Source organism: Lipotes vexillifer, unplaced genomic scaffold, assembly GCF_000442215.2.
Source record: "Lipotes vexillifer unplaced genomic scaffold, Lipotes_vexillifer_v1.1 scaffold534, whole genome shotgun sequence".
Taxonomy (NCBI): domain Eukaryota; kingdom Metazoa; phylum Chordata; class Mammalia; order Artiodactyla; family Lipotidae; genus Lipotes; species Lipotes vexillifer.
The window spans coordinates 174,155-181,953 of record NW_006787833.1 but is presented as its reverse complement, the minus strand read 5'-3'; positions in this window follow the sequence as shown (position 1 = coordinate 181,953).

Sequence of the window (7,799 nt, the reverse complement as noted above, 5' to 3'; positions counted from 1 at the left end):
CAGTCTTGCTTCAGCCACTCACATACCCACGAATCTGTTCTGGTAAAGTTCATAATTTAACAAATCATTGGGAAACACGATAGACACTTCCCATTCTCTCCTTACTGAAATTTTTGCTGCATTTCACTACTGACCATTCCCTGTTAAAAACAAAACAAAACAAAAAAACAAAACAAAAAAAAACATGGATAATACTTTCACATGGCTCAGAAACTAGAAAGTTTAAAATTGTCACCAGCAAGAAGTCTCCTCTCAGGTTTTTTCCACACCTGGCCAGTTCCACCCCCATCTCTGTCGCCAATGGGTAAAAACTATCTGTATTTTATTAGATATCTTTCTAGAGTTTCTGTATATACATACAAATGTATGATGTTTCTCCTCTTCCCACTTTTTAAACAAAACATGCACCTTACACACACTAGTCCACACCATTGCTTTTTCCCACATTAGCAAAATATCTTGGGGATTTTTTACATGGAGGGAACTCGATTTTTAAATCATATTCTTTAAGAAAAAAGAAAATTTCTACCATATGGCTATTTCTAGATTAAAATTCTGTTTGTCCCACTAAAGGACTTCTAGACCGCCTACACAAAGGTAAGAGATTTTATAACCTAGGTGGCTCTTTCCTCTCTAGATGCATAAATGGCCCCCCAAAACACCATTTCTAACAGAGGCCTGCCCTTACAAGGGGAAAAAATAAGCAAAATTAGATCATAATGGATTTTTCCTATTTCATCTTGTAGGGTAAGGCATTTTTGATTGTCATGTAGGTACCTGACCTTAAGCTTCTGATTGCTGAAGCATCTACTTCAAAGTCATCTATCTCGAATACACACAGTGCCAGAAACACGACTGGACGAAGTCAGGCCCCCCTGCATCCGTGAAGTTCCCCTTTCCGAAAGCCCTGGGTGATCTAGATAACTGAGCACTTGAGTGACCTCGCTTTTCCCCCCGTAAAGGCAGAACCCAAGTTTGTTCTCTTTTTCTCCCCACGACCTTGCCGTGTGGCCCTGGGATGTGTCCTTGTGACCCTCCAGGACCTGTGAGTCATGAATCTTGTTTTGCCAAAGTTCCCTGATGGCTGTTGAGGTGCCTTTGGTAACCATAACGAGAACCACGAGGGCTGGGCTGGCCACGCCATCACAAGATGGGCTGCAGCCAGTGGAGTGTCTGTGGGGCTCCCACAGGTGTCACGGGCCAAGGTGAGTGCCCCGGGCATTTCTGGGCCACAGCACCGTCACTGATGGGCTGAGACACGAAACACACCTCCGCCAAACACATATTCCAATCTCATAGTGAAAATAGACCCATGCTTGTACTGGAAGAGACACGGAGACAAAAATAGAGGAAAGAATGGGAACCGCAACACACATATCACCTCCACGTGTGACGAGGCCAAGAGTCTCTTCCTCTGTCTCACGATAGTATCGTAGACTCAGATCACGCGGAAATGAAACGTTCCTCTGACACTGACACAGGCTGCACCCCGCTTCGGTGAGAAGAAGGAAGGTCTTGTTCAGTGAATGCTGTTACAAGTTGAGGTTCATGCGGGTAAAAGCACAATTAGATTCTTACCCTACCCTACACCAGAACACTCAAAATTTCAAATGGAAAGAAAGTTACACAGGCCATAGAAGAATAAGAAATTGTACTTAAGGTTTTGAGATATCTAGGTCTTTTTAAGCAAAACATAAAACCAGGGAAAATATTGGCAGATTTTGTACATAAAAATTGAAATCTCCTATAAGACAGAAGCCATCATAAACAAGCTAAATATAAGTACACCATAGACAGAAACACGTGACAAAGAATGCATGTAAATAACATACATGTTGTTCCATACCAATAAAAAAGACTAACAATTCAAAAGAAGAGTGGGCAAACAATATGGAAGGGCAATTCACAGAAAAAAATACAAATAACCAATAAAGATCTGAATATACGTTCAATTGAAATAATCAAGTAAATATAAAAGGGAAAAAAATGAAAAGATTTACACTATTTAGTGTAAGAATACGAAGAAATATGTGCTCCCATACCTTGCTGTTGGGATTAAACTGACATAGATTTTTTGGAACATGATTCAGGTATTCTCTTTAACCTAACAATTTTACACCTAGGAATCTCTCTTACATGTATACATCTGTAAAAAGGTCTAAAAGTACTTGGGGCTGTTACTTAACCTCTCTGAGCCTGATCCTTCAATGGTAAAATATTTATTATAATATGTGTACCTCATTTGGTTAAGTGAGATAAATTAACACATGGCCTGGTACACAATAAATTTCAGTAAATGTTATATATTGGTACTACGATTATCAGCATTACCATCTCATGTTATTTTCATGTACCTATCAATGATTATAGATTATCGACAAAAATGTCCATCAATGGAGAAATACATATTAAGTAGCATGCACATATACATATGTACACACATGAAATCTCCAAGACATGCAAGCAAAATAATACATGTTTAGATTATTTTCATTTATGTAACAATTTGTGTGTGTATGTGTGTAAAGGGGAAGAGAAAGAATAAATGTGTGTTTTTTAAGCGTCTAAAAAGATACCAAACTGTTATTAATGCCTGAAGTATTGGAACAAAGGGAAAAAGGGAAGAGAAACTTACACTTTTTTACTCTAGGTCATTCTGTATTGTTTGAATTTTGACCTTTCTGAACAGCCAGTAGAAGCTGCAATGTTCCCTCCAAAACCAGTGAACTTGACTCATCTGAAACCACAACAGCTGGACCATATGCCTTCAGTCAACTCTGACCAATGTGGTCAACTAGCTTTTCAGATTAGACACGAGAGAAGATGATTTATAATCTAGATTTTGCACACCATTTAGGATGTCAGAGATTTATATCTAATTTTTTTAAATGGGGACTTATGATGAGCTTAAGGTTTTTGGAAAATCATCTTATTGCTAGCAATGGCAGATTAACGAGGCGTTTCGGAACAAAGTTATTTCATCCCATTCTGATCAAGGAACTCTTCATTTGAGAAACCTGTAACACTTTTATATTCTTCTATTAATACCATACAAGTTATTAATAATACGCTGACATAATAGAATTCTCTAAAAAGATCTTCTGTTGTAAAGATAGTTCTTTCAGCCCAGGGACTCCTGTCAGTGAATCAAAGCCCGCGCCCCACTCCTGTGAGCACTGCCAGGGGGCCAGGCTGGCTGGAAAATATCTCACTACAGCTTCTGCCTGCCTTATTTGAAATATTCACTATCAAAAGGCTTGTCAATCGGGATACCACTTATATCCTAAAAGAGACCAACGACTAGGTAGCTCCTTTCCACTCTTCCCCTACTAAATGAAATTATAGCTTTCTCCTTCTAATTCAAGATAAGAAAAATAGCTAAATCGAAGCCATCGTTCAAATCGATAAAAACAGAAAAGTATAGGAAAAGAAAATTCCACCAAAACAATTCTCTGGAAGTGATATTAAATTCTACCCCAGAAGTGAATGGGTTTGAGATGACTTCAGAAATTTCACCTGGCACAATATAGTTGTTACAAAACCATTAAAAGCAAATTGTCATTAATTGATTACATCTATTTGCCAAGCTCTGTGCTACACGGTTATAGACGTTATCTCATTTGCAAGTCAGACAATTCCTTACCCCATTTTATGGATGAGGACTCAGAAGCTTCAGAAAATTAAATACTTCCCCCAAAATCTAGCACAGGTCTCACTCCCAGGTCCCAGTTCTTGGCTGTTACAAGTGTCACCATTCTTTCACTGAAAGTGGCTGATGAATTTAAAAATACCTGCCATCAGAATCTAGTAAAAATAACCTACAGTATTATTTATAACTTTATTTTGTTAATATTTGTCAAGAAATAAATCTATGTACATTTTACCCCTAAAGAAATATTTATAGCTTTAAATTAATCCATTTCATTCACAAGGCTAGAATTAGTACTAAAACAACTCAGCCTTAATTTCATAAAAGTTTAAAATGAATGTGGCAATGACTTCTTTTCTTCTTTTAATGTTTACTGAATGAAACACGTATTTTAAAATAAGCAAACTCCACTACTGTATATAAAATAGACAACCACCAAGGACCTACTGTATAGCACAGGGAACTATACTCAATACTTTGTAATAACCTATAAGGGAAAAGAATCTGACAAAGATATATATATTCTGAATCACTGTGCTGTACACCTGAAACTAACACAACATTGTAAATCAACTATACTTCAATAAAAAATTAATTAAAAATGTTTTTAATTTAAAAAAATAAAATAAGCAAACTCGAGTGTTCACAAGGTATATATGCATCTAAAACATTTTTAAACACTTCTTCAGGGCTTCCCTGGTGGCGCAGTGGTTGGGAGTCCACCTGCCGATGCAGGGGACACAGGTTCGTGCCCCGGTCCAGGAAGATCCCACATACCACGGAGCGGCTGGGCCCGTGAGCCATGGCCGCTGAGCCTGTGCGTCCGGAGCCTGTGCTCCGCAACGGGAGAGGCCACAACAGTGGGAGGCCCGCGTACTGCAAAAAAAACAAAAAAAACAAAACAAAAAAACCCCACTTCTTCAAAAACTATTTGAATGCATTTACATAAAACAGAAAATTCCATAAGCATAATAATAATTAGGAACTTTTCAGAGCCAAAAATGCATCGTAACTATGAACATGTACAGCCTGTGAGATAACCAACATTTTTAAAACCTGTTTTTAAAGGCCTTTTTCACTAGCTATGCTCATACCTAACTTTTGCTATCACACTGTTAGTTCATACTACCTAGTACAGATAGTATCAACTCTTCTGCAAAAAAAAAAAAAAAAAAAACCTCAAATTTTGAACTTTCCAAAATCTTAATTTCCATTTTTAAAATGTGATACATTTTTAAAATTTTTATTTGTTTGTTTTTAGTTTTGGCTGTATTGGGTCTTTGTTGCTGTGCGAGGGCTTTCTCTAGTTCCGGAGAGCGGGGGCCACTCCTTGTTGCAGTGCATGGGCTTCTATTGCGGTAGCTTCTCTTGTTGTGGAGCACGGGCTCTAGGCACACGGGCTCAGTAGTTGTGGCTCACGGGCTCTAGAGCGCAGGCTCAGTAGTTGTGGCGCAAGGGCCCAGTTGCTCTGCGGCATGTGGGATCTCCCCGGACCAGGGCTCGAACCCATGTCCCCTGCACTGGCAGAAGGATTCTTAACCACTGTGCCACTAGGGAAGCCCCTAAAATGTGATACATTTTTAATGCTACAAAATCAGTTTCTATATAAATTATCTCATATATGTTGATTTTGGAACTGAAACAAAAAAGTAATACCTAATCTTAGAGCAAATGCTTATGCATACAAGTCACAAAGTTGTAGCTTTGAAAAAAAAAATTTGATGCTCAAATATCAACATTCTCCCAGCTGACTAAGTCATTTTTTTCTTCTTGAGTACATTTAATGTAAATTAATCTTTCCATTTCCTCAGTTCTTAAGATTAATTTCTGTTGTAAAGGTTTTAATAAAGTTCAGTTAGAGTATACTCAATAAAACTAGCTTCTGAACATACACATCTAGCCACAAATCTATTTTAGTCAACTGATGATTAAGTCATAAATCACTCAGGCAAATTATAATTACTTTCTGTTGTACATATTTCTCAAAAACAGGAACATATACGTTTTTCACAATCCTGAATATATTCCTAAGAGGTGTGTGTGTGTCTGTGTGTGTGTGTGTGTGTGTGTGTGTGTTTAGGTTATTGACCAAAAAAGAAAAGACTAGAAGTTCTGTTCAATGAATAATACTACTAAACTAAAATCATTTAGCATAGTCTTTTTTTTTTTTTTTTGCAATACGCGGGCCTCTCACTGTTGTGGCCTCTCCCGTTGTGGAGCACAAGCTCCGGATGCGCAGGCTCAGCGGCCATGGCTCACGGGCCTAGACGCTCCGCTGCATGTGGGATCCTCCCAGACCGGGGCACGAACCCATGTCCCCTGCAACGGCAGGCAGACTCTCAACCACTGCGCCACCAGCGAAGCCCTAGCAGAGTTTTTAACTACTAAGACTATGATGTCCATTTATTTCATATCATTAAATTCAGTACAAGAAAAAAACCCGATTATTACTCTGGATTTTACTACTGTTCTCTGTCTTACTGCCCTACACTACTTAAGTGAATGGACAGATCAATTACATGGCTATAAAATAACATATGCTTTAAAGATCACATACAAAATGTCTTACTACCTCACCCTATGCAAATATTGAGTTTTTCATTTGTATAAACTTAAAGCTATGGTGTTCATTTTGGTTAGAGACAACAGAACATGGAATGCTGATTTTTCTGTTATATTAAGTACACGGAATATGGCATTCGTAAGAAGTCACCTCCCTCCGCCCCCTGATATTTCTCTGTGGCAGTGTTTCTTAAAGGGGTGGTGGAAACTCAACTGCCTGCATCAAACTACCCAGCACCTTGCTAGAAATGTAGATTCCTCAGCCCTACAGCCACTGATGCAAAGCCTCCAAGGGAGGGACTCTGGGGTCCTAGGATCACTCTTATAAAAGCTGTGATCTGAAACCCATTTTTCTAGTCTTTATCCTAAAAAGTAAAACCCACAAAGTGTTAAGTGGATTTAAGAACAACTGCATTTAAAAATATAGGGGTAAGACACTATCCTAAATCAAATGTATTTTTATTTTTCTATTGGAGTATAGTTGATTTACAGTGTTGTGTTAGTTTCAGGTGTACAGCAAAGTAATGCAGTTATACATACACATATATCCACTTTTTTAGATTCTTTTCCCATATAGGCATTACAGGGTATTGGGTCTTCGTTGCTGCACCCAGGTTTTCTCTAGTTGCATTGAGTGGGGGCTACTCTTTGTTGCAGTGCGTGGGCTTCTCACTGCGGTGGCTTCTTTTGTTGCAGAGCACAGGCTCCAGGCGTGCGGCTTCAGTAGTTGTGGAGCACGAGTTTAGCTGCTCTGCGGCATGTGGGATCCTCCCGGACCAGGGCTCGAACCCATGTCCCCTGCACTGGCAGGCAGATTCTTTAACCACTGCACCACCAGGGAAGCCCTCAAGGTCTATTTGATTCAAGCCTGACTTGCCTACTCAAAGGAACGTTTTGGGGAGATTTTCAAAAGAAAATGTCGTCACAGCAGACAAGTGCAAAGGACTTTCAAATACTCTCTTTTAAAAATCAAACTACCATTTAAGCACTTTATTTTCTACACAAAAGACGGCTTAGAATTTGTTGAAATAAAAGATCCTGAAGACAAACTAAATCTAGGGGCTTCTCTGGCGGCGCAGTGGTTGAGAATCTGCCTGCTAATGCAGGGGACACGGGTTCGAGCCCTGGTCTGGGAGGATCCCACATGCCGCGGAGCAACTAGGCCCGTGAGCCACAACTACTGAGCCTGCGCGTCTGGAGCCTGTGCTCCGCATCAGGAGAGGCCGTGATAGTGAGAGGTCCGCGCACCGCGATGAAGACTGGCCCCCGCTCACCACAACTAGAGAAAGTCCTCGCACAGAAACGAAGACTCAATACAGCAAAAATTAATTAATTAATTAATTAATTCCTACCCCCAACATCTTAAAAAGAAAAAAAAAGATAAACTAAGTCTAAAGTTTAGGCATGCACTGAGTATATTAATATAGTCCCTGAATAGTTCGACGTATTTCATTTTTATTAAAGTTGATCAGAATTCCTACTTCAAGATATTCCACCACTTAAGGGGAAAAAAAAGTATTACAGCTGCTGGTAGGGAGTACAAGTTGAATTAATGCAAATTTTAGGAAAAGGATTGAAAATATTTTTT